The sequence below is a fragment of the Papaver somniferum genome, chromosome 6, assembly GCF_003573695.1.
Source record: "Papaver somniferum cultivar HN1 chromosome 6, ASM357369v1, whole genome shotgun sequence".
Lineage (NCBI taxonomy): Eukaryota > Viridiplantae > Streptophyta > Magnoliopsida > Ranunculales > Papaveraceae > Papaver > Papaver somniferum.
In genome coordinates this window covers 51,593,503-51,621,339 of record NC_039363.1, presented here as the reverse complement: position 1 = coordinate 51,621,339, position 27,837 = coordinate 51,593,503, and the positions used below count along the sequence as shown (strand labels likewise).

At 35.3% G+C, this 27,837-nt stretch overlaps 1 long non-coding RNA gene across 10 annotated transcripts; it reads left to right on the top strand.

Annotated features, from left to right (window-relative positions):
* Positions 1-22,194: 22,194 nt before the first annotated feature.
* On the top strand, positions 22,195-26,782 carry LOC113287544. Of its 10 annotated transcripts, none has more exons than XR_003330132.1 (4): positions 22,227-22,831; positions 23,268-24,505; positions 24,601-24,636; positions 26,284-26,782. It is a non-coding gene; the product is annotated as an uncharacterized LOC113287544 (long non-coding RNA). The 10 variants fall into 10 exon arrangements; XR_003330131.1 differs by lacking the exon at positions 26,284-26,782 and having other exon boundaries at positions 22,227-22,456; positions 22,586-22,683; positions 22,757-22,831; positions 23,268-26,264; XR_003330133.1 differs by lacking the exon at positions 26,284-26,782 and having other exon boundaries at positions 23,268-24,250; positions 24,405-24,505; positions 24,601-26,264.
* The last annotated feature ends 1,055 nt before the right edge of the window (positions 26,783-27,837 follow it).

Sequence of the window (27,837 nt, the reverse complement as noted above, 5' to 3'; positions counted from 1 at the left end):
AAAATGACTACATGTGTACCAAGCCCAAAAGGAGTGACAATTAGGCTCATATACATAAAAACATTGAGGAGGTATGGTCCTAAAAGGAAGAGATTGTAATGATCCTTTAAGAAAGGTCAAAGGAATCGTCCAAGAGGGAATACCAGAGAGTCAAGTTTGGCTTAGAAAGAGGGAAGGGTCTATTTGTTTTTTATTTAAAGGAATGGCTTAGGAATATACCTAAATAAGATATGGCTAAAAAAGGAATGAGATTACACTAATGAGATAAAACTTATTCTCACCATCAGAGCATATCTTGTTGCCATTATGGTTGGATCACGAATGACCTAATAACAAGCGTCCTCCATTTTGATTCATGGACATTATCAGATACAATCTAATGAGATGATTTCGTTAATGATATGAATTAGGTATACTCATATACTTCATTTCTTGGTGAGCATTGATCGAACTTGGTGATTTCTCCATCTTCCTTTATGAATCCACGAACTCAACTATACTTTTGTCCAGTACGTGTGGTTGAAACACCTTAATCTACGATGAGGATTTTTTACTTTACAAGTACATTTGTAGTTGGTATATGTGATCTTGTCATTTTAACGATATTAGTGCACATTTTGAAAATCGATAATTCGTTTTCACTTCCCAATTACGTTTGTGAAGCACAATAATCAATATGATACAGAGTGAGAACACACCATAATAATTCATGTCGTTCCCTTAAAAAAAAATTATCTCCACCTAATGGAGGGAAAACCATCTCATCAAAGTGACGGTCCGCATATATAGAGGTTAAGAGATCGCCTACCAAAGGTTTCAAAATGTGGATAATTGTTGGGAATCCATATTCAACATACGTAATCATTTTATTGACCCATCATAGTACGTTATGACTTCGTAATGACATATGTATAGCACAACCAAAAATAATGCATAAGAATGCAAATGCCAGGATTATATCCAATTACCAACTGGTACACAAAAAATGGTTGGTCTAAAGTGGGTTGTAAAACGAATAAGTAAAGATGTGTGTAATATTACACATCTCCAAAGCAGTTATAAATAGGCAGGTTGGTATTCATAATTGATATAAGTCCCAATCGCCATCTATAACTTTTGATGGTAGCCTCTTGGAGACCATGTGGTAAAACGTACTCTATATTGATCTTGTTAAACATGCAGTAATCATCAATTCCTTTTTGATGTAAACTATCTAGCATTAATAAATGTGGTGATACCCTACATGTATAAAATGTGGTAGGAGTTTTTCCAACACATTATTTCTCGTGAACAATAATTAAAGCAACATATCGAAGCTAGCATCTATCATCACCATAAATTACTTGAAAGCTCTGCGTTTTGCATGGATATGTTCACGAATATCATCTTGTTTCCCTTATAAGAATGGATTGTTTACCATTTACATCTTAGGATGACCCCAATCCTGCTAGCCCGTGTTACTAAAGAAAGACTTTGTAAAATGAGTGACATGCTTTGTTACATTAAAAGCAAAATGGTAGGAGAGATGGTGCTTTCAGTACTTTAGAATTGTTGATTGTAAGAGATGCCTTCACTTTGTATTCTTTCAATTTTTATAATTCCCATTTTTTGTTCACTTTCTTTCAAAAAAGAAAATCATGTATAACCAAAGTGTCTTTATGGTTATGTCAAAGTCTAAATGAGTCAATACCATAATCACATTTTCACCGACGATGTGGATTCAATTACCCAAGTATTTGTTAGAGCATTGATCGGTCGAACTCGCATGCGTTTCTATCTCAAGCATGTTTGTCAATGTTAGTGATCAAAACTATAAGTCTTGATTTATAGTCTATTATATCTAAGTATCGGACTAGGATAGTGTAGTTGAGCTCAAGGACTTCATGGCGATTCATCATACAAGTAGAAGAACTACTCAAGGAACCGGTGTAACTTCTCGACAAAAAGGTATGTGAAGACTTGAACTTATCTATCACTCAAAAGTCTATCCACTCTATCTCCTACTCTTTGAGACAAGAAGTCGTATGCTATATATATAGACTGTGATTATACACATTTGGTATTTCGAGCCGAGTATACCTTGCCTATCTATATCTCGAAATATGGGTTGGTAAGATTTTCGCTTTAACCAAGTTTATATTTACCATGTGATGAAAGTCATGATATGTTTCAATCATCTTGAAAATTGCTTTGACAAGAAATGGTGTAACAACTACATAACGTCCTTTAAGAATGTTTCAATGATTGAAATGAGAGTTTAGATTACATAACCAATGGTGGACATAAGCATTGTTGTGGAAACACATTTATGTATAAGTCCTATTCCTTGAAACAAAGTTTGCGAACTTTGTTGATCAAGAGAACCGGAAGAATGGCGTGAGCCAAGTACGCAAACTTCCGAAGTTCTCAGACCCGAGAATTTCTGCTGGAGTTGACAAACTACTTGCTTGAAACTAAGTCCGCGAACCCAGTCCGCGAACCGGCGAAGTTCTCATACCCGAGAATTTCTGCTGGAGTTTGTAAACTGTGCCCCGGTAACTTAAGTCCGCGAACCTAGTCTGCGAACTTGAGAAGGTTATATATCTGAAGATGATTTCTGAACTTAAACTTAAAAAGACTAAGGAATGCAGTTTGCAAACCGTGGCTATAAAAGTTCATGAACCGATTCAAGTGAATCAAATCATCTTTGCTTCAATTGTGTCTTGTGTAGTACATGAGATTTCCTTGCAATTGAAGAACTCTCTAACTAGTTCATTTGAAATCATTTGAACTAGTTATGGTGAAGAAGAACGTGGTTGATATGGAATGCTCGTATGGCTAACCATTTGGTTAACTATTGTTGAACCAACAAGTGCATACGTTTGGGTACGGTTAACAAACCTAGAAGCGTGCATTGTCAAGTGTGTGTAACAAGCTAAGTTTTCGATCTAACGGTTGAGAAATATTAGCTTGAATCTAAATCAGGTTTTCATCTAACGGTGGATATTGATTGCTTTGTTACCAAGGTAACTTAATTGCAAACCCTGATTTGAAAAACTATATAAGGGGAACTCTAGTATTTGTGCAAAACTAATCCCCACACCTCACGTGTGATACTAGTTTGCATACTAGAGTCGGTTCTCCTTTAACCTTTGGTTTTCTTCTTCTAAAACCAGGTTAACGACTTAAAGACTTCATTGGGATTGTGAAGCCAGACCGATACTACTTTTATCGTAGTTCTGTGATCTGGTCTTGCATCTTCTATCGTACGAGTACGATCATATTGATTGGCTTGATATTGACATCTCCGATAGGAAAGATATAAAAAGTAATCACAAACATCTTTGTCTCATTGTTTGTGATTCCGCAACATCTTGTTTCGCTACCATACGATTAAGATTATTGTGAGGTGATTGATAACGCTAGGATGTTCTTCAGGAATATAAGACCGGATTATCAGTTGGTTCCTGTTCACCTTGATTATTATCAAAAGACAGAAGAAAACCTTTTAGGGTTTATCTGTGGGAGACAGATTGATCCTTTGATAGACTTGTCTGTGCGAGACAAATTTGTTTATTGTTAAGTCTTCTACTTTGGGTCGTAGCAACTCTTAGTTGTCGGTGAGATCAGCTAAGGGAATCAAGTGCGCAGTATCCTGCTGGGATCAGAGGCGTAGGGAGTACAAATGTACCTTGGATCAGTGGGAGACTGATTGGGGTTCAACTACAGTCCAGTCCGAAGTTAGCTTGGAGTAGGCTAGTGTCTGTAGCTGATTAATACAGTGTGTGTTCAATATGGACTAGGTCCCGGGGTTTTTCTGCATTTGCGGTTTCCTCGTTAACAAAATTTCTGGTGTCTGTGTTATTTCAATTTCCGTATTATATTGTTTTATCTTTATAATTGAAATAATACAGGTTGTGCGTTAGATCATCAATTAGAGTAATCCAACCTTTGGTTGTTGATTGTCATTGATTGATCCTTGGATATTGGTATTTGGTACCATCCAAGTTATTCCTTGTGTTTGATTAAGGACTCGCTGATTTCTATTAGATCGAGTAAATAAAAAAAAAAGAGAGATATTAACTCCCCGATATACTTTAATCCAGATTGAGTCTGACTATCTAGTTGATTCTCTAGCAAAGTATATTGGAGTTAGTCCATACATATTGTTAAGAGAAATATTGGGTGGTATTGTTAGACCCCCGCTTTTTCAATTGGTATCAGAGCAGGCAAACATGTTTAAGACCTTACAAGTCTGTGTTTGTAGCGATCCTATGGACAGAGGTGCTATCTCTATTAACGTACCACCAGTCTTCGATGGCTCTAATTACTTATGGTGGAAAATTGCTACGCGAGATTTTCTTCAAGCGTGTGATTTTCAATCATGGGTATGTGTTGTTAATGGCTATGATGCTCCCGTTGTGGCAGTTGGAGATGTAAACGTTCCCAAGAATATTGGTGAATATAGTCCTGCCGAGATACTTGCTGCAAAGCAAAATTCTGACAGTTTGAATGCCATCATACATGCCATTACCCCAAATCTTCAGCACCATGTGTCAAATTGCACCAGGTCTAAAGATGCTTGGGATATTTTAGAAACCGTATTTGAAGGTAACTCCAGTGAAAAGGAAGCTAGACTTCAAAACCTTAATTCTGATTGGGAGAACCTTCGTATGGCAGATGAAGATACATGTGATGAGTTTAATCACAGAGTGTCTGAAATTGTTAATGCATCTTTTGCATTGGGTAAGACTATTCTTGAAAAGGACATTGTGATGAAAATTCTCAGATCGCTGCCATCTAGATATGATTCTAAGAAGCATGCCATCCTTGAGGGAAATAACCTTGATAATCTTTCCAGAAATACTTTGGTTGGAAAGTTAAAGATCTTTGATCATGAGCATACATCCAAAATTGGAAAGGATGTTGCATTAAAAGCACAAAAGAACACGAAATTACTTGATAAAAGTAAAAATGTTTATGTCTCTGAGGATGATCAGTCGGAGGGTGATTTTTTCAGATGAAGATCTTGACAAATAAGTCTCCTTGATCACAAGATAGTTTAGGGATCTTCTATTGAAGAAATAATTTTCAAGAGACAAACCCAGGTCATCAGATAAACCTCACAATCGCGTTCCTCTTAAAAAAAGGGATGCTGACGAGGCTGATGACGAGGATATGCCACAGTGCTTTAAATGTAAAGGTTTTGGTCATTTTGCAAACGAGTGCCCAAATCATAGAAAATACACTGGGAACAAAGGTCTTGCTGTAACACTTGATGAGATGTCTGAGATCTATGATTCTGATGAAGATAGGAAATCAAGTGTTGGTCTTCTATGTGAAAACATTGATTTTGATAATTGTAGCAATACATATATCAACCTTGATGGTTTCGGTGAAGAAGAGAATCCAATCAAGCTGGAAGAATCAATTGACCCATCCTTTGGAAACTCTGTCTGTAATATTTCAGGATCTACTATGTGTCTAGATGCTTTCACACCACAGATGCCTGAATACTATCCAAGATTGACGTGCTCATTTTGTTCTCAGAGAGGTCATGAACTATCAAGATGTTACAAGTACAAACATCAAGTGAGGCACGCCAACAAACTTCAACGAAGAGAAAATCGATTGGCAAGGAAGCTTAAACTTTCCCAGAAGACTGCTGAGGTATGTAGGATTTTATCTTCTTCTAAGAAGTTGGTTTCCAAAGACAAAATAAGACCATTAGAGAAGAAGGTACGGTCAAATCGCTTTGATAGACAGAAGTCAGAGGATTCCTCTCAAGAGGAAAATGGTGGACAAATTGTTGTTCACCACAGCACAAAATAATTGTGTTGATTGGTAAATCTTGTCTCATGTGCCTTATCAAAAGAGATAAGATTGTGTGCCGCTCAGGCTTTAGGAAAAGTTTTTTTCTTAGGTTTGTTTTTCCTGTCTACCAAATAAAGGATTATTATCGATATTTCTACTCTTTATAGGGTTTAGAGTTGGACGTCCATGAACCTGCTTAAAGGTTGTGAACCCTACATTCCTTTTTTCTCTCTGATATCTTTTATATCTTAAGACTGCTTGTTGATATTGTAAATTCCACTCACAAAAAACCAGTCGTTTATAAATGTTCTCTAAGCATCATGTCTTTGGATGGAAAAGATGTCAACATGATTGTTAATCCCTCAATCAAGGAAAAAGAGAAACCTCCAATAACTTCGTCCTTGAAAAGAAAGAGGAGGAATATAAAAAAGCCAAGGGTTATTCCTTCTAACTCTCAGAAGTTTTCTGATGTTCTTGATGAGTTGAAGGAAGTAAGAAAGGAGATTCTTGAAATAAAGGCTTGCATTTTAAGGACTCACGGGGTTTTTCTGCATGTGTGTTCAATCTGGACTAGGTCCCGGGATTTTTCTGCATTTGCGGCTTCTTCGTTAACAAAATTTCTGGTGTCTGTGTTATTTCAATTTCCGCATTATATTGTTTTATCTTTATAATTGAAGTAATACAGGTTGTGTGTTAGATCATCAATTAGAGTAATCCAACCTTTGGTTGTTGATTGTCATTGATTGATCCTTGGATATTGGTCTTTGGTACCATCCAAGTTATTCCTTGTGTGTGATTAAGGACTCGTTGATTTCTGTTAGCTCGAGTAAATCAAAACAAGAGAGAGATATTAACTCCTCGATATACTTTAATCTATATTGAACCTGACTATCTAGTTGATTCTCTAGAAAAGTATATTGGAGTTAGTCCATACAGATTGCTAAGCGAAATATTGGGTGGTATTGTCAGACCCTCGCTTTTTCAGTATTGGTGATTTATAGTCCACTAGACTAATTGGCTCATTATTCTATGTAAAATGCGATTCCTTTCAAATTCGCTAGATCAAATTTATAGATGCATTCCAATTCTCACCATGAGTTCCCGTATGATAACCGTTTGCACGTATTTCATAAGAATTTAACAAAGTGTGATTAGATTTTGGTTCTTGCAGAGCTATGGTAACTTTTAATCTTTATACCAATTAGGAAACAAAGATTGAACATTGCTTCACTCGGCTATTTCTTGTGATGACCCAATAATCGCATGATACTGTATAAGAAAACTATTCAACAAGTAGTTGCACATGTCCTTAAGAGATTTATGTAATAAGTGGAATGTCCTTATTAGGTAAAAAAAAGAAGACCTATCTCATTTACTTTAGAGTGTTACAGTTCATGAATATGATATACTTTTCATCATAATGCACGAATGATCCTTATAACTCAAGTGCTTTAGATTACTTCAATCTCATGGAAATGACGTAGATTTTCATTTCATAAGAGCATACAATGGATATAATTCTCCACAAAAAAAATTCTTTATTTTAGCTAAGATATAAATTATCATGTAACCAATAGTATAGGATCAAATCATATAATATCTAGAAACAAACCATACAAAAGTTGACTGAGTAAAGATAGAAAACAATTGAATTGGGTTAGTGTATTGATTGACAAAAGTTCTTGTTACCATTAAAGTTGATATCTAGGGTATGAACTTCTCCAAGAATATAATGAGTTTGTTTTCCTTTAAAATATCTATATATGTTGTAGTTGACTACTGATATGTGGTACTCGCATTACAATGGTTTTATCATTCTCAGTAAAATAATAAGAACATAGTTTCTTACTCTCATTAATATGATTCAAATTACATCTCTATCCCATGCTTAATATAAATATTTACTTTGTATCATTACTACTGGAGCAAGAATTATATCTCTGACCCTTTTCTAGAAAAGATTTATATCTTATACCATAAATTATGTGTTTTCTTTTACATGTTCCAGTATATTGATGTGGGTATGTTCATCATGTCTAATCCTCTTCTTGTCAGGGTCCTTTCCATTGCCAACATTGCCATTATAGCTTATGTCGAGAGTTTCTTTATCCCAACAGGTGTAACATTGTTGTTTAAAATAATTGAATTATGTCTCTCAACCAATTACTTTAGATTGAATAACTTACTAGGGTTGTGGTATATTTCAATCATATTTCATACTATATCGGTTCATTAATATCATCAATGAAGCAGAAAAATGAATTAAAAATGGAAATTATATTTTGAACCATGGAAACTTTTGCGAGTTTCTTTTCACAAAAGTCGAGGCGTGCTAATTTGCAACATATCTTTGTTGAAGTTATTGACTCTCTTATAGGTTAACAAGTGAAATCCATCCCATTGAGAATTCAAGTTTGGGGAAAATTGGATATTTTCAATAAGTTTCTTCAAATCATTAAATAGTTTGGAGTCAATGTGTTGCCTTAGATATATTGAATCTATGACTTCCTCTTTGAATGGTCCATCGTTGTAGGTAGAATATTTTTATGACAAAACTAGGGGTGTACATCGGGCCGGGCAGGCAATCCCAAGCTAGATTATAGCACAGGTCGGGTCGAACGGGCTTGTAGTCCTTATTACCCATTAAGTTTAACAGTACGGGCCGGGAAATAGCAAAAAATTAATGCTCATGGCCCGTCCATACTTGTGAAGCAATACATTCCAGGACAGGTCGGTCCAGGAAGGCCTCGGGCCAAGAAATAATTCAAAAATTTAAAAAGTACATATGTTTGTTTTTTTGACTTGATGAATGATGACATATCTGTAACTCGTTCAAATGATAGTTCAAGCAATTCATATTCATTACTGTGAAATTTAATTCAAAATATTCTCGAATCCCAATAAATTGTCCAAATTTGAAATTTAAGTTCTTGAGAAATCCATCACACTAGTAGAAAACTTTATTCCAAACTATCGGTAGTCAGGTAGATTGGGTAATTAAACAGACTACAGGGCAGGCCAACAGACCGGACTCCAATATTTGAACAAAAACCCGGGTCCGCCCAATTATAATTATCGGGCAGGAGGGGTAAGCCCATGACAGGCTGTCGGGCACCCATGGGCTCCTTCGGTCCCGGGGGGTACATGGCAGGCCGCAGGCTTCCGGGCATTCTGTATACCCCTAGACGAAAGTGTTGTAAGGGTATACATACTTCTATATCAAAGACCTTTTAAAGGTTCTCAAGTACTTCTGAGTCAAAATAAGTCAAATTCAAGCCAAATTTATTAAGTTAAAGTCGCTAAATTGGTTAGTCAAATTTCATTCTCATCATGATGTTAACGTGTTATAGTATAACTAGAATATGGAAGAACAGAAGAATGATTCATTATAAAATATATGACATGATATTACATAGGTTTAAGTATTTGTATATAAGGTTTCTTGTATATATAGGTTATGAGGTAAACCCTGAATACATCTATGTGGGCCACACACTCATAGGCCCAAGGCCCTACTGATGAGTGCTAAAAAGTGCATATTTATATATATTTTTCTTGGCAATTAACTCATCTTTTGTACTCTAATTCTCCATTTTAACCCATATTCTGTATTTTCATTGTTTTCAAGAATAAATACTTTTCTTAATTAATTTTGCATTTTTAGGTACTAAATAAAGCCTGGTTAACTCACGGAGTGAAAAGAGCAAAGAAACGACAAAGACTCCCGCAGAAAGGCAGCGAAGAATGATGTTTGCAAGAGTCGGACCAACTAGAAGTGGGCTTGGAAGAAAGAATTTGTTCTTAAAGAATAAGCGGGCTCAGAATTGTCTAAGCCCAAACTCTAACCTAAGTCCAAGACCAAGCCCAAAGCCTGCCTAAGCTCGTAGCCGTCAGATTGGATCCACAGATGCATCCAACGGTCGCTTCATCACAGTGCATCAAATTCTGAAGCTCCTGTCAAACATCATAGCACCTAACTCCATCTTGAGCCGTCAGTTTTGATGTATTATGCATCCAACGGTCTCTTAAGATCTGCATCCATCTCGCCGTTAGATCCAACTCATCTCATATCATCCAACGATCTATCTTTGCGAATCATCAAAACTTGATGAAACACTCAACACCCTAGCATCTAGGTTTATAACCCAAAACCAAACAAACCCTTCTCTCCATCGTGTTTTTTTTCTTCTTCCCCCTTCTTCTCTTCTGCAACTCCATGTCCAGCGCCACCAACTCCACTGCCCCGCTCAACCACCACCTCAACCACCACCATCTCCTCTCAAATCAACCAAACACCATAACCCATCTCCACTACCATCATTACAACCTATCTAGCCACCTAATTTCCCATTTTTATACACGTTTTTCTCAAAACCCTAACGTGTGAAAAATTGGTAAATTAGGTGAGTTAGGAGAGCAATTGGAGGCGTGGGAAGCATCAGGAGAAGAATTGGAAGCATGGGTGAGAGTTATCATTCGTTTTCATAGATTAGGTAAACCTAATTTCACTTTATTCGAAACCCTAGTTTTATGAATTGGGGATTTGGGGGTCGAGCTAGACACAAATTGGAGGTATGGGAAGCAAGAGAAGATGACAAGGAAGATTAGGTCGAAGCTATTGAGTGCTATCAGTGATTAGGTAAAACCTAATTTCATTTTTCTATGCAAACCCTAATTTCATTGAATTGGGAATTTTTGGGGTTTTTGATTGTTGTATAAATAGGGATGATGGGTGTGTGTTAGAAGTCATGCCTGGGCTAGCCAGTGCTTCACCCCAGAGGACTGGAATAGCCAGTGCCTCAAGGGTTAGTTCTTAGTTTAAATTGTCTTGTAAATTTCAGTTCATTTTAGAATTTAATTTCAGTTCATGTTCTAAATTAATCTGCTAGGGTTTAGATGAAACCCTTAATCACATGTTAAGATAATTCAAGTTCATATTATTGTTCTTATAATGCTTCATAGCTTTAGGGATGCTAGTTAGCTACATTGATCAAATAAACCTGTGATAAGCTGTACTGTAAGAAGACAGTTTATGCTAGGGGGGAATTAGTAAAGTTGGTTGATAAGTTATCCATTTGAGATCCCACCATAGAATAAGAACTGTGCTTAATTGAGAAAGGAATGAGAGTTAGCTAATTGAACCAAATTAGCCTATGATAGGTTGTGCTGTAAGAAGACAGCCTATGCTAGGGGTGAGTTAGGAAGATTAACTGATAAATCATTCTTTGTAGTTTTCTCTGGAAAGGAACAAGAACATAATTTGAATAAATATTGCCTTAGCATAGGAATAAGAAGGTGGATTCAAGACCCTAGTAGTGTTACCACAACTGTTTACTTTGATCTTCTTTGCTTCTTTTATTCAATGCACTCTTTCCATCACTGCCACTGTTTTACTTTGTTTCTTTGGCTCTTTATTTCACTGCCTTGCACTTAGAGAGTAGCTTAGGAGAATTTCAATACACACCCTAGTCCCTGTGGATTCGACCCGTATTTGCACACTCACTACAATCGACACCGTGCACTTGTGGTATTAGTTTGTAGGTCTTTTTAGAAACCTACCACCTACAACATCTCAAAAAGAAAAAATCGACTAAGCCAAAAAAAAAATGGAGTCTATCAAACTGCCATATAAACAATTATCTTGTACCATTAAATATGAAAAAATCCAACATATAATAGGGTTTTTCAAAAGGTTTTGTCAAAATATCTATTCAAGGATCCTGACTCAAATAATATTAGTTGTGTTATAGGGCCTTGAGCCATGTATGCGATCCAGATAGAAGTCTTTTAGTTTTTCCTTTAAGTGATAGGTTAAGAAACTCTATAAATAACACTAAAGTCTTTTAGTGTTCTAGTATATAAAGGATACTATGTACTACTATGGAAACCTATCAATAAGAAACTCTTCTCTTTCTCTGTCTCTTTACCTTACTCTACATTTCCACTAAAAAACGTCATCAACACGACTCTATCAACTGTGCAGTTTTTTTTTATCATTCGAAATCGACGATGGATTAGTTCTTGTCAAACATAGAGATTTCACCATTAGATTTTCACAAAATTTTAATACGTTCAACCTTATTAGGTAGTTCCTTATAACAAAAGAATTTCGTTTTCATAGTATTTTCTAAGGTTCCAAGATATGATTGTCAAACATATATATTTCACCATTATATTTTCACAAAATTTTAATATATTCAACCGTATTATGTATTAATACTCTATAAAAATTTCAATCAAATCGGAATATGATGCAATCCCCAAAACTTAATTTTAATGAAACTGTATGCGTTAAACCCTAGTTTATAATAGCATGATAAAACTAAATTTTTAAGAATTCCAACAGTTGGATTATGCTGTATGTTTAGTATGTTTTACATAATGTCCTTATTGACTCACTGTAAAAATTTCATGAAAATCCAACCATTGGAGTACTCCAAAGTATGTATATTTCTAGATGTGTCTACAGAAACGTTAATTGGAACAATCATACAACGTCATGAGTATCGTTTTATATAGCCGTTGGATGTACTTGAAATTTTATTATGTTTGGAACAACAGTTGTTTGAATCTTCTGCGAAATTTTTATCATAATTGGACATGGTCACGATTGTTTTCTAATCACTACAGTTGGATGATGAAATTTCCAATTTTAGGGTTAACAATATATTTTCGACTCATATGCTAATAGTTTTAAGTTTATTATCAATGGGAATGGATACTTCATATAAAATGAACTATATATGCTTAACCTTGACCTTGGCCCAATGGATCGGGCCTTGACCAAAAGTTGACTGGACTTTGACTAAACCAACTCGACTCGAGTTTGACCTTTTTGGACTTGGAAGTACTTGAGCACCATTAAAGGGTCTCTGATGTGAAAGTTATTTGTGTGTATAATGAATATATTTTCAACATGAAATCTTCTACTTATGACAATGTATCATTCAAAAGGGAACGCATGGCTTCTACGTTTCTACGACGACATATTGACTTCGGATAATGTAATGCTTTGAAGGAAGTTATTTGAAACATTCATGATATTTCTTCCCAAATTTGAATGTTTAGTCGGATTGATTCCACTTGTTAGACTATAAAAAAGTCAATAACTTCAACAAAGATATGTTGCAAATTAACACGTCTTAAGAAAAAAAAATCTATTTTTATTTTTTCTACTTCATCTGTTATACAAAAGAACCAGTGTAGGTTGAAGTACGATATCAAGAGATTCACGATATTTGCTAAGATATTCAATCTCAATTAAGTGGTTGGGAGGCATGTGAGATTCTCTGAAACAACAATTTTTATATTGGGGTAAATAAATTTCTCAATTTAAAGCAAATGTAGCAAGGATAAATATGGAAAGAACCTCGAAGGAGAGAGGGTTAGACTTGCTAAATCATACCAATATTGGTATACTAGAACATGTGAAAGAATACATATAAATCATGGTAGAAGATATAAGCCTTTTCTAAAATAGGACCAAAGATGTAATTCTGGCTCAGTAATAACAATACGAAGTAAATGTATCTATCGTGCATGAGATAGAGATGTAATTTTTACAAGAGTTGGAAACTTGGTATAAACATTTACTGAGAACGAATCTTGTTACTGGTATTGGTACGAGCAATATAATGCATGTACCATAGTAGCAACCGATTTCCTGCACTTATGAAAAGTACATCATTATCACGAGACAAATAAATTCTCTATAACACTTGAGATATATCTGGATAAAAAGTACATCACCCCCTATGAACCGTAGAATACACTTCAAAGTACTTCAGTTGAACCCCAATTTTGTTATGTAATAAGCTACACCACTTACTAAGTCTCTCAGGACTCGATGTATAACAGATAGTGGTTCCCCCCACTAGTTTAAGGAATGTACACTAGTTGTTGAACTAGTTCCTTATAGTGTGACAAGGATGATTGGATCATTGAGCAAAGCACTTCTCAAATTTTGTTTCCAAGATGGAACAAAGATTAAAAGTCACAAAATCTCTACATGTACCGAGAGCTAATCACACCTTGTTAAATTCCAAAGAAACTCATGAAAGTGGATATCATGTGGAAACTCACCGTGATGAGAATGTAACTGATTGCATTTTTTATAGTCTCTGAGGTATTTGGAAGGAAACATATTTTATATAAACTAATGAGCCAATCTAGTGAAATGTAAATCACTATAGTATTTGGATTATTGAATCCATATTGACTTCGATGATGAAATTTTGGGGATTGACTCATACATGCTTTGACATAACCATAAAGGCACTTTGGTTATGACATGATGTTTCGTTTTGAAATGACTCATACGTACATCATTGTGATTGAATAAACGAGACAATGGAAAAAAGATCGAAAAAATGCGAAATAATGTCAAATCTCTCAATAAGAGTTTTCTAAAGTACTAGATGCACAACTCCCCCCCCCCCCCATTATGCTTTTAAGTAAGAGAGCATGTCACCCATTTTTCAAAGTCTTCAGTAAAACAAGATCAAGACCATCCTAAGATACAAATAGAAAACAATCCATATTATAAAGAAAAGAAGATGATATTTTAGAAAAATATCCCTACAAAATGCGGACCATTAAAGTGACTTATGGCTCTGGTTGATGTTTTGACATTTTGGACTAGTTATAGTTCCCAAGAAATTTTGCATTTGGGAAACTACTAGCACATATTATACATGTAAGGGCTCACCACCCTTGTAAATGCTAGCAAGTGTACATCAAAATAACTTGATGGTTATGTATGATTAATAGGATCAATGCAGAGCATCCTATACCTCATGGTCTCGCAAAGGCTATCATCAAAGGTTACAGATGATGTCTAAGGCATGGTTATGAGTACCATGATACCTTTAACTGCTTGTGGATATGCAATATTAAACGCATCTTCATTTATTCATTTTGACCCACTATTGTTCAATTATTCTATGCGTACCGGTTGGTAAATGGATATAAGCATGACATTTATCTTCTTACACATTTTTGGTTGCACCATATATGTGCTATTACGAGTCCATATCGTACTATGATGGGCCTCAAAATGATCAAGTGACTATGTTGGATAAGAATTTCCAAAAATTATTCGCAGTTTAAGCCTTTTGACAGGCGATCTCTCAACCGCTAATTTGCGGTTAGTCACTCTAATAAGATAGTCTTCCTATCATTAGGGGGAGACAAGAAAAAGTATTTTCCGAGGGAGACTCCTATACTCTACAAATGAAAATGTGAAGTGAAAAGGGATTATCTATTTTCAGATAGTACACTGATATTGCTAAACTGACAATCCTAAGTAAAGGATATGCACCGTAAAATGAGGTGTTATAACTACACTTGGTGGAAGTGTGGTTGAGGTCGTGGCTCCATGAAGGAAGATGGAAAGATAAATAGGTTCGATCGATGCTCACCTAGAACGGAACTAGGTGAATAAGGCACAACCTAATTATTCATATCACCTGAAATCATCTCATAATATTGTCTCTAAATATGTCCATGAATCAAATGAATGCTCCGAAGTTTAAATGATTCTAGAGAACAATGAAATCCTAATGGGTTATGATAATGCACATGAGTGAATGGAAGGATCATGCGTGCACGGTGATGATATAATTCATAAATAGGTGCTCCATAAGTAGAGCACAATGAGATCGAACCATGCTTTATTTTGGTTAATTAGTATTAAACAAAGATCATATTTGGCCTATGCAATCCAGGTAAAACTTTTTTCTTTGACAAATATACAGGTATTTGGTGTGATAGTGATAACCAACTAAGTGTAAATCCTGTGGGACATATTTGGTTATTTGTCACAACGTGTGGTGATAAGAATGAGGTTTTAAAGTATAAAGACTAACCTTGTGGTGCGAGATTTCTCACAAACCCATGGATTGCTTACTCCTTTGAACCTGATAATGTTCTTTTAATTAGTTTGCTTGGTATTTTCAAAAGAACTTGAAATGCAGTAGATATGGTTATGTCTCTGGAGATTTAGACTCAAAAATATTTGCAAAAGTTCATGATGACCTTTTGCTTCCCAATTCAAATGACTCTAAACCACAGAGTGTGTTTGCAGTACACTGGAACACTCACTTATTGATTCAAACAATCAGGCGGATGTGGTATACCCGTCTAAGTGACTATTTAACTGGAAAAGGATAAACAAGTAAGATTTTGTTCCTTAGAAAAGAAGTTCCTGATTCAGAATTGTAGCTATCTATGTCAATGGTATGGACATGATAAGTACTATTGATGGAATAAGAGATATTACAAGATACTTGAAATCCTAATTTGAGATGAGAACCTTGGGAAAGCTCAACCTTATCTATGTTCTAAAATATAAAACCAATCTTGTGGTACATTATTCCACCAATTTGGATATGTCCATTGTCAGGCAATTTAACAAGGACATGCATCCTGCTAGCACTCCCATGATTAGTCGAGTTTCAAATGTACATGAGTGACCATTTCATCTAAACGAATATGACGAAGATGTGTGGGGAGATGAAATTCCCTATCTTAGATTCTTAGTGCAACAGACATATTATTGTACTTAAATATTTGTTGATGGTGGTTTTTAGTTCAAGGATAAAATTGTAAAACCCTGTATTTAATGCTCAGTTGTTCTGAAAAGAAGCTGAGCCATTTAAGAGTGACGAGTGCCCATGCCTCCTTACTTACACATGCATTGAGCAATTCAGTATATTTATATAAAATTTACCCAGAATGGTGCATATAGCAACAAACCCAAATATTCTGTAAATTTTATCTTCTCGCATGCATTATTCATTAATGCATGGCTTATTGAGTATTTTTCCTATGCTATGTTCCCCGAATGAACCCTTAACATTGGTATGACATGATAATTAGTGTTCACTCGCAACAGAGTAGCATGAATTTCCCGAAGTATCAAGAATAAGGTCTGCATAAAAATACTCAATCAGAAGAATAGGCCTGTCAATGGAAGAATATCCGTCGGATATTTAGAAATCCGATATCCGACATGTTAAGCACTACCGGATATCCGATAATATCCTATAGGATATCAAAATCAGATATCGATTCCCATAGGCTAAGCTGTCGGATATCCGATAAATATCCGATAGTATCCGATTATAACAAAAAAGCCTAAAAAACTCTTGTAAGACATTTTCATAATTGACACTTATGGGATATTTATCCGATAATATCCGATACTAGACTCGAAATTAGGATAAATTACAAATAAGTTCCTATACTATCGGATATCGGATATTAACATTTCGGATGGGGTCTAATCCGTTTCCGATATGTTAAGGAAGAAATATCCGATAAAATATCCGATCCGATATCCGATATCCGATAAAACGGATAAAATCCTATAGGATCTCGAATACTCGGAAACGGATACCGGATATCGGACAAATATTGACAGGCCTACAGAAGACGCGCTAACTGCTCTCTGAGAATAAAAGAATTTTGTGTTAACACACAAAATGTATCAAATTTATTCAATTTTGTGATAGCTCACAAGATTCAAATTTTGGCCTAATTAATTTGCAAAAATTAGATTTTTTGCGCCCTGCGCAATATCTTGAACCCTATTGGTCGAGACCAAACCTAGGTAAGCTAGGAAATTAATCCTCTATGGAGCTAGTAGGAGCAAAGTCCTACCAGAAATCAGAAAACAAGAAATAAAGAGGAGCCGCGACGAATAGGAGCAGCAACAAGAGGAGGCGTGGCTGAGCCACTTGGCCGGCCACACCCCATAAGATTACTTGTTGGTCCCCTTTCCCATCGACCAATCAGATCGCTTCGAACCCGCCACACCCACTTCTAAATAAAGTTAAAAGTTGGTTGGTCGATGCGCCTAATTCCTTAAAGAATCTAATCTAGACTTCCCATGTCAGTCTCAAAAAATGATCTCGGCTGTACGTTTTGGCCACTCAAGCGCTACCGTGCAGACTTGCGGTCCTACTAATGCCTAGGCCGATCGACATCTCTCCAACTCGCAAGTGACTCCACTAAACGTTTGCCAAAACAGTTGGCGACACGAGTTACAAAACCCTAATTTTTATTAAGCGGTATTACATTACTTCCGCAAAACGATCTTCGCCGCCCAACTTCGCCAGCCGAATTGACCGGCCTAGATTCAATCTCAATCAATGGGCAAAGCGCGGATGTGTACACCAACGTCCCGGCTATTGTGTTGGTTGGACGAACATCTCCCAGCACGCGACTAACACCAAAAGCCGTTATCCCAAAATAGGTTAGCCACACGACTTTTAAAAACCTAAATAAATCAACAACAGCCATTAACTGCCGCAAAACATCTCGTCCACCCAACTTCGCAAAATGAATTGGCTGGCTTAACTCCCATTTTAGGTGGCCAACAAGGAGTGGCCATAATCAATGGCCACTCCCCTTCCATGAGCCGTTATCGGCCAAGCCACGACCTCCCCATGTGGCTCCCAAACGATCGTGCAAAAGGGGTTGGTCGCGCTGTTTACATAAATTTTAAGGCGGCCATTAACTGCCACAAATCATCTTGGAGGTCCAGCTTCGCCGTCCGAATTTACTGGTCCAGATTAAATCTAAGGCGACCAATAGAATGTCATCATAGTGTCCAGCCCTCACTCTACTATAAGGACCGACCGGCCTGTCCTTGGCACACGTGAATGGCTCCTGACAGCTTCCCAAAAATGGTCGGTTGCGCTCCCTTTAAGACATTAAGATCCGTGACTGATTTAAGCGAGCTTTATACAATGATGATTTACATGCATCAATTATTTTGAGTTGCTTGCTTAAAAGCGATGCTTTACGTGCATCGAATACATACGGTATTTTACGAATATCGGCTTCACAAATAACTCAGTTATTTAACCTAATAACGTCACATGCTATTCTTTGTGGCAAGTCTGATGACTTGGCTCGTTGGTCTTGCACACAAGACCCGCTCAGCAACCTGCTGCATGTTTTCCATAAAATACTCGAGACATCAAACATGTCACAAACTGGGGGATGTTCATTAGGGTATTGGTCTGGCGGTCTACAGCAATGCGGCGTGCAACACGCCCACTATAAGAAAGTGTCAGGAAAAGCGGACAATTAGTGTTATCAGAGAAGTATTGGGTGTAAACTAACCGTCTTCTCTCATTGTAAGACGTGGTTTTTAGCGCTTTTACACAATCCTCACTTCTCCATCACTCAACTACTTCCACTTCCTATGAGATCGGGGTGCGTTCAACTATGACTTATATATATAGGTTTTCAACTTATTTCAACCAACAACACAGTTTTGGTTATCCATACAAGTATCCAGAAAAATACCAAGAACTGATAGCTTACATTCCGCAAGCCAATTCCATGTTCTGATACAAGTCATAAAATAGCCACACCTTCAGACTTAACCATTCTGATCTCGACGCCTTCTTCGCTTCCCTCGCTAAGATCAACCCTTCTCTTTCATCTTGTGACCGAAGCAAGACTGGAACGACCATTTCTTGGTTTAGGACAAAATTGTAAAGATTGATCTCTCGATCTAAAGTACTCTCGTGCAGTGCATTTGTTTAGGGTTTAGATTCGTTTCTCGGCAGCACACCCAAATTTACCATTTTAAGGAGAATCAATTTTTACCCCAAAACAATATTGTACACTCGACAAAGTACAACATCCTCAGTTGAACTTATTAGCTAGATATAGCTCAGCGCCAACGTAGTGTCGTCGGAATGGTACATGGAATGTAATCATATACCTAAAAGAAACCTTTAACATATGTTAGTTTATCCCTACAAAGACGTGAAAAGGTTTGCTAAAGAAACTGCAATCCGAACACTTGTTGATTATGAAGAAAAAATAAGCTACATTTCCTTGGAAGTAATCATAGGGAGACGTGGTAGACTTATTTACTAAATATTACCTAAATTCACTTTTGTAAAGTACATGACTAAAAGAATTGTCCAGAAACTCCCTTGAATGGAAATAGAGGGAGATGCCGACATCAGGGGGAGGATATAAGGATATGATGTCAACATATTCTACTTCGAAATGTGAAGGTCTGTTGTACTCTTTTTTTCCTTCGACCGAGATTATCTTTTCATACAGGTTTTTTGTTAGTCGACAAGGTTTTTAGCGAAACAACGATAACAACAAAAGGTATATGTTGAACTTGAAGACCTAAAAGAACGCGTTGATATTACTGAACATATCTAAATCAGAGAAATGATACACAATGGTCTGTTAAGCGTTATAAGTTCTACAATAAACAACAATAGTGTCTTCCAAATACTTTAAGTCAACCAAGTAAAGTATGATGAAAATGTGGAAGACTCATTAAATAATTAAGTCCACACGTAAAAAGTATAGGACAAATGAAATTATCCTCACCTTATTGATTTCGCAAGACTAAAGAAATTGTCTAAACCCAAGAATGCGTAAGACTAAAGAAATCGTCTGGCATCAGGAGGAGCGATTGATGGTGTGTTGAACTCTTTTTTTTGCCTCACCGAGATTACTTTTTTCCATAGGGTTTTGTTACTCGGTAAGGTTTTCAATGAGACAACAATAAACACCGGAGATGTAATTTTCCATCTACTGTTTTTCCCACGGGGATTTTCTGTCTTAGGAGTTGTGAAGTAACAACTTAACTTCAGCGGAACAAAGTGATCAACTTCAATGGATCATCTTTACTTGCATTTATCGCGTTGTACTCTTTTCCCATCATCAAGGTTTTTCCCCGATGGGGTTTCCCTTGTCAAGGTTTTAACGAGGCAACATATGCGAGTCCAATTCTGCTCCATACCTTCTTAATATTGTACTCTTTTCCCTTAGTTCAGGTTTTACCCCTCTTGGGTTTCCTGACGAGGCAATTAACTTAGACTCAGTAGTCTTTGAAGATCGTACTGCATGTGAAGAACTACACCAAGGTTTTGTCCTTCTGGATTTTCCTATCAAAGTTTTAATGAGGCAATATAATAACAGAGTTTTTTAAAGCGTTCTCATTCACCGGAGCTCCACGTTAATTCTCGCTTCTGGTTAATTCTGGCACCACTTTTATTATTATGTTGGTAATGTTTTAATATTTTCGCTATTAATATTTCACGAAAATATCTTTTTGCCCAACAATATAATTTTCGCCAAGTAAATCTAATAAAATCTTATAAAACTACCAAAAAGAAAACCGTCTATAGTATATTAATTCTAAAGCAATTATCTCAAAAAGTATAATGTTGCCAAAAATACATTAAAATCAAAAATTAATCACACACTCACAATCATGCATCAAAATCAATCACATAGTTAATGAATTAAAAAAATGTAAAAAAAATGTTCATTGTCCAATGTCCAGTTACAGGTTTCAGAATCGTTCTTTTTCTAGTTACAACTATATTGTGTCAATTAAAATTAAAAATTAAAGAATAAAATTCATCGTGGTTACTAACCTCTTAAACCAACGTTGTGTCTTCTTGCGAATATATTTTTTTGTGATGCTGTCAAAAAACAAAATGTTACGAAATTGTTAGAATCTGAACAAAAGATTAAAGCAAGATTAAAATCTAAACCAAGCCAATACAAAAACGATCATACAACAATTCAAGCAATGGAAAAATAATAAACCTCATTTTCATATTATTTTTCTTAATTTTGTTCATACCATAAGCAAGAAAATAAATAAATCTAAAATAAAAAATAAATTAAAGGAAGCCAATTTCCCAATTTTGTTATGTTTTAATACGTATATATTTAAAAAAATATTTACAACCACTAATTATGGTGATACTAGAATTAGTTATCCAAACTATCCCAAAATATTATAGATATTTTGGTTTCATACTATTTAAAAGAAAAAAAAAACTTAAATTAATTAAGTTCCTAAGTATAATTAAGTTCCTAAAGAGGGTGTGATGCTCAAAAATATGAAATATATTTTTCATACATGATTAAGTTCCTAAATTAATTAAGTTGAAGAATAAAATAAAAAACTATTAATTTTAAAAGTGGAGTACATAATAAATGAGCTCAAATATAATTTTCTTAAATATTTTTCATTCCATAAAAAAAAAGAGTTTATTACTCAATATTTAGGATATGCAACAAATAAATGTGATGATTTAAAAAAAGAAAATTATAAATACGACAAAAGTATTCTCATTCAAAAATATTGTGACTTTATTGGTATTTTTCTTAATATGGTTTATTCAAGAATATATATTGATAGACTTTATTGGTATTTTTATTAATATGGTTTATTCAAGAATATTTAGTGCACTAAATAAGATAGTTTGAAGTAAATGTGATTGGTAAAAAAATACTCCTACATGTGAATGTATATTTTCCAAATATACTATAATAGGTGAATATATTTTATTAATGTCATTTCCAAAATAAAGTCTTCTTGTTTATGGTGTGGGTGTTTCTATATAAAGCACTCGAGCAAAATCCAACCCCATCGTTTCGACGTAGTTTTTTTTTTCTGGTGTTTTAATTTATTTATTTTTCTTCTGGTGATGGTTTTGTAGACTAATCCGAGTTTGTTGTTTGTTTTGCAGGTATGCATTGGCAATAGCGCTCTGCAAATGCTACTCGTACTTCAATAGGATTTCGACTAGATTGTCGCATGGAAGAAATTGGTAACTAATATCTTTGTTGAATTCTAAACCTCTATTGCGATGACCGAGTATGTTTCTTTCTCTTCTACACAATTTCCTGATCCATACTGTTTTTCTCTCTCACCCTAGATTTTTGCTTCTTTGTTGTTCTTTTTCGTGATTCTTCGTTGCTTCGCTTCGTTTCTTCATGTTCGCAGGTTCTCAACTTTATGATATATACTGTAAATCAATTGCAGCTAGCCTGACCTTGGGTTTCCATTTAATCGAAGGAATATCATCATGGTCCAATCGTTAGGTTAAAATTTTGAGTAAATTTTAAAAATCGAATTTCATTTTTATGTTTCCTTATAAAAGTAAATCAATTGCAGCTAGCCTGACCTTGGGTTTCCATTTAATCGAAGGAATATCATCATGGCCCAATCGTTTAAAGGTTAAAATTTTAGGTAAATTTTATAAATCAAATTTGATTTTTATGTTTCCTTATAAAAGAATTAACATTTCTTTATAAATATTCAATGGTGATAACGTGCATACATTTTGAAGTTTAGGTTTAATTATTTTTATCAGGAGTTGCAAAACTAAGATTTAGTTTCGTTTTGTTCACTTTGGTTTTGTATATCTTAGAGAGATCAGGAAAGACACTTTTGGGTTTAGCAGTTTTTACTAGGAATTGAGAAATAAATTTAATTTTCGTTCTTGCATGCATGAATTCTATGGGTATAACTTCCTTTGGGTTGATAGCTTTATGTAGACCTATCTCAGAACTTTAACATAGGAAAGACGAAGTTGTTGTTTCTCAAAGTTCAATATTTCAGTTCCATAGTATGAAAGCTCTTTATGTAATTCATCTGATTCACTACCGTAGTACTATTGTTGCAGGGATGATGTTGCTGTGATTAATTTCACTCTTCAAAGAATGTAATTTCAAAGAGCGGCATCCATTAAGAAGAATATCCTTTCTACTGATGGTCATTCATAGTCATAGAGTTCCCAAGGCCAGGGTTGATAATTCAGTGTATATGGTTAAACTAAATATATATCTTATTATCAATGCATCCCATGTTCTGATAAGAAGGCTCCATTGTCTTATTATATGGTTATTAAATAATTAAGTGTATATGGTTGAACTAAATATATATCTTAAATAGTGTATATGTTTAAACTAAATATAATATATATCTTATTATCATGCATGCAGTTACCAATAAATTTAACTAGCCAGGATTCCCAGGATTGATGTTCATCTTAAGTTTTCTTTGAATCAAGAAAAATAGCTGAGTTGGGGTGTTTTATAAAGAAATCATTGCTCGAAAATGGGTCTTGAAATGAATGTGGTTTGAAAGGTAGTAAAGAATTTTGGATGCTTGAAGACTACTGAGAGTAACTCCAAAATTATAGTTAAGTTTTGATTGTTTGGATGCTTCTGAATTAAGTTGTTGTTTGGTTACTTCTAGAATAAACTCAACTTGAAATTTAACATCAAATTAGCTAGAGTTGTTTCCTTAAACCATTTAAGGCTGGACTCGCATCGTATGAGGCATTTTTCTTTAATACTAGGAGGTACATTTAAGATTTGTGCTTTCTTATATTATTTTTATTACATCGGTCTTTGATATGCATTCCAAATTAGACGCAACACTATCAAAATGTATAACTGCAGATGGAGAATATGACGTTTAACTGCAGAGGTAGAAAATGACGTCCCTAGATGAACTTGGTTAGCATTTGTACATCTAAGGTTCACGTCATTGTAAAACATATCATGTGAGAAATGTGTCAATGCTAACCAATTCAATCTAGGAAACTAAAAATACTATTATTCCAGTTTGTTATGTTGCTCGGGTAGCTAGCTTCAAGTCAAGGTAAACATAGTCATGTTGTTTGTATATGGTAGTCATGCATGTAGGTCTGATGCTATTGAAGATTTGGTCTCACCATTTGATGCATAGATATCATATCTCTTATCAAACTAAGAGGAATTCATATCTGTATGACTTGATTTGTGATTTTTTGTAGTGGAGATGCGGAAGTCATTGAGGATATCGGTAAATAAACCGAAAATGATGGATTCATTTTCCTGTTCATATAAGCACTCGGCATTTTTTTAAAACTTTAAGGTAAACTTTGAATTTATTTCTACCGAATTGCAATGGGGATGTTTATAGACTTGTAATGCCTTCATATGTTATGTTCATTATACTCCAAATTTCAGGGCTTTTCACCTGAGGTAGTAACTGGAAAACCTATTGTAAGTATCTTTTCATCAGAAATAACAAAATTTATACTTTGTCATTATTTAGCGCAACTTTGATAAGTGCCCGTAGGAAATTTTCTTAAATCACCATTGGTAGGACTAGCACAATGCATAATTTATGCATTGGTAAAACCTACATCTGATATGCATACAATTGCAGATGTGTATATAAGGACGAGGTCTATCAACACTCAAACAAACATTCTTTGTGAGTACTTCAGAGAACAACTAGGATTTTTCTTGGAATTAAGTACATACATAATGCATCTCTTAAATTTTAAACCACTTAAGATTACAATACTTCTATACTGAATCTAAGGCAATGGTTTATACACAATTCAAATAGAGAAAGTTCCTTTAGGTGCTCTGTGATTAATGTAGAAGGCAGTTTGAGGCTTTATTTTTTGGTTATATATACTTGCTATAAATGAATATGATGTTAGTACCCTTAGCTTGACAGTGGATGCACAAGTTCAAAATGTTTTTTTTTTCAACGAAAGAAGGGTGTTCTTGCTTATTTTTATCAGGATCCGGCAGTACCCTTAGCTTGACATTGGATGCACAGGTTCAAAATGCATTTTTTTTTAGCTAATATTAATAAGATTTTTATTAAAGGGAGAGCAAAAAGAGATCCGAGGAGAGCAAAAACTGTAGTCTACTCATTAACTAGGAAAGATTGCGAGCCGGACTTAATTACCCTGCGATCACACAAATTTCTCACACACATCGAGCATCACCTCTCATCGTCTTCTCAAAAATCCTAACATGTAAATAACACCATTACTGAAAACCAGTTCAAAATAGAATATCCTGCAAATTAATCTACGTAAAAATATTAGTCGTGATAGTTGTCGATTTAAGGATTGCTAGTGCACAAACAATCATAATCAATTTTCTAGTATTTGCCATTGTTAAGAAAATTACTGTCCATGGTATGATGAGCATTTATCTTTTTTTCGTTTGGTAGTGGAATTCAGCCGGAGCTCACAAGCACGTTCCTACCAACCCATTTGTACATGTATCATCTGGTGATATATGAATTCTCTATCTGTTAACACGGGTTATTCATTTGTTTTTGGATGCTTTTGTGGATTTAATTTCTATATGCTTGTCAACAGTTTTGTCTTACTTGTTATCACATTGCCAAGACCCAAATTCCCCTCCATTAATGGAAGTTTAAGTTGTCGTAACTGTGGTTAGCTAGGGTTGGGAAGAAGAACAAGACGCAGAAGATTAGGTTTCATTTCGATGATGAATCGGTAGGCATGTGAACAATTCATGTGGTTAGAAAGGGTATTTTGGTCCGAGTCGATGATATATATATAACCGGCCGTGACTGGTGAGTCGACTACGATTTTTGCTCTCCTCAGATCTCTTTTTGCTCTCCCTTTAACAAAAATCATTAATAATGGCGACAAAAGGGCATTCTTGCTTATTTGTATCAGGATCCAACAATCTTGATGTATCTTAATTCATATACTTGAGTTGATTATTAAATTCTTGTGATAATTTTCAAAAGAAAAAGCTTCAACTAAATCTCATGTTAAGCATAATGCATTTTAACAGTCGCATCAAATTAAATTGTAACAATGTAGCCTTGAACTTCATGGTATTCATGTTTATATTCCATTCTCATTGCAGGATAGGAAATCCCAGATTATTGGCCCAGAAATGCCAGTGTGTGGATTTTGTTTTCCTCCAACAAAATGCCAAATTCTATGTACTTACCCGAGACATCTGAGATAAAAACACGAACTATACACTATGTCGAATTTCTTATGTTGTTCTACCTGGGATATCCCCATCTCCATCGGGATAAGTTTCAAAGAAACAAGTTTTCACATCTTTATTTATTACACGGGTTTCCTAACATAATAGTCTTCTAAGTTTATGGGAAGCATACAATACATACCAAATATAAACAAAAATTCAAGAGCAAATGACAATGAGTACAATTTGGAGAGTAAAATTTTGACGAACCTTTGTTGTTCATCGTGAGAATTAGAACCTTTCATATGATGAAAGAAACCCGTGCGTAGCATGGGTGAAAAACTAGTAGACTTAGATACAGTGGTCATAGAGCAGAGAACTGCATTTGAAGAACTACATCTGAAAGACTATATGTGAAGCACTACATATGAAGCACTAATATTAGACCACACAAAGGGAAGTGTTGTAGGGCATTGGGCACATGTATGTGCGGTCCATATAGAAGTCTTTTAGTTTTCCCTTTAAGTCTTTTGGTTTTCCCTTTTCCTACTATATGTAAAGGATGCTGGAAACCTATTAATAAGAAACTCCTCTCTTTACCTTTCTCTACATTTCCACTGCAAAAAGTTGTTAGTTTTGCTAATTTTACTATATTTATCTTGAAAATACATTAAATTACTCGTTATGTGAATATATGATTATTCGAAGAAAAAAATATAAAATAAACGTGCATGCCAGCAAAGCACCACACAACACGATTATTCGAGTATTATGCCTGTCTATTCATGCCGTGCTTTGCTCTTAACTAAAAAGCACTGCATGTCCCGTTTAAAAATCTTGGCACGACACATAACATGTTGTTCGCTTCTTCGTGCGCCGTGCTAGCACCGGACGACACACTTTACACCTCTATTCAATTATTAATTCTAAAGAGAAAAGATATGAAAGTGCTTTCCACTTGATTCAGAGGAAGACGAAAGACGGTTGGGCAAAGAAGAAAAGGAGAGGAGAGAGAATGTCGGGGATTTTAGCTGCAAGTTTGGGTCGAAGATCATCGGAGCAGAGAAGAGCATAAGGAAGACGGTCAGCATGGCAGGCAAATGATGAAGACGAAGGGTGTTGAAGACAATATCAAGAGTTGGATTGATAGGATTCGTGGAATAGATCATCATCAACAAGGTTCAGATTTTAACACTGAAATCGATGAACAGGATCAGGAATGGCAAGTTGTAGGAAAAAGAAAAAGGGCAAGATCAAATCAATCAAACCAATCGGATTTACAACTGGCGGATATCAGAATTGAATGTAAGGCTTATTATAAAGCTTTTGCACTGTTTAATATTAAGCAGGGTATTCTTTTCAGAGAAGAGACAAGAAACACAAGAACTCCTATTCACTTTACCTTAGATGTTGCTTCTGTTGGATGGCTAAAAAATATATTAAAGAAGGAAGGAAAAAAAGCTTTTTATGGAAGATGGGAATGGG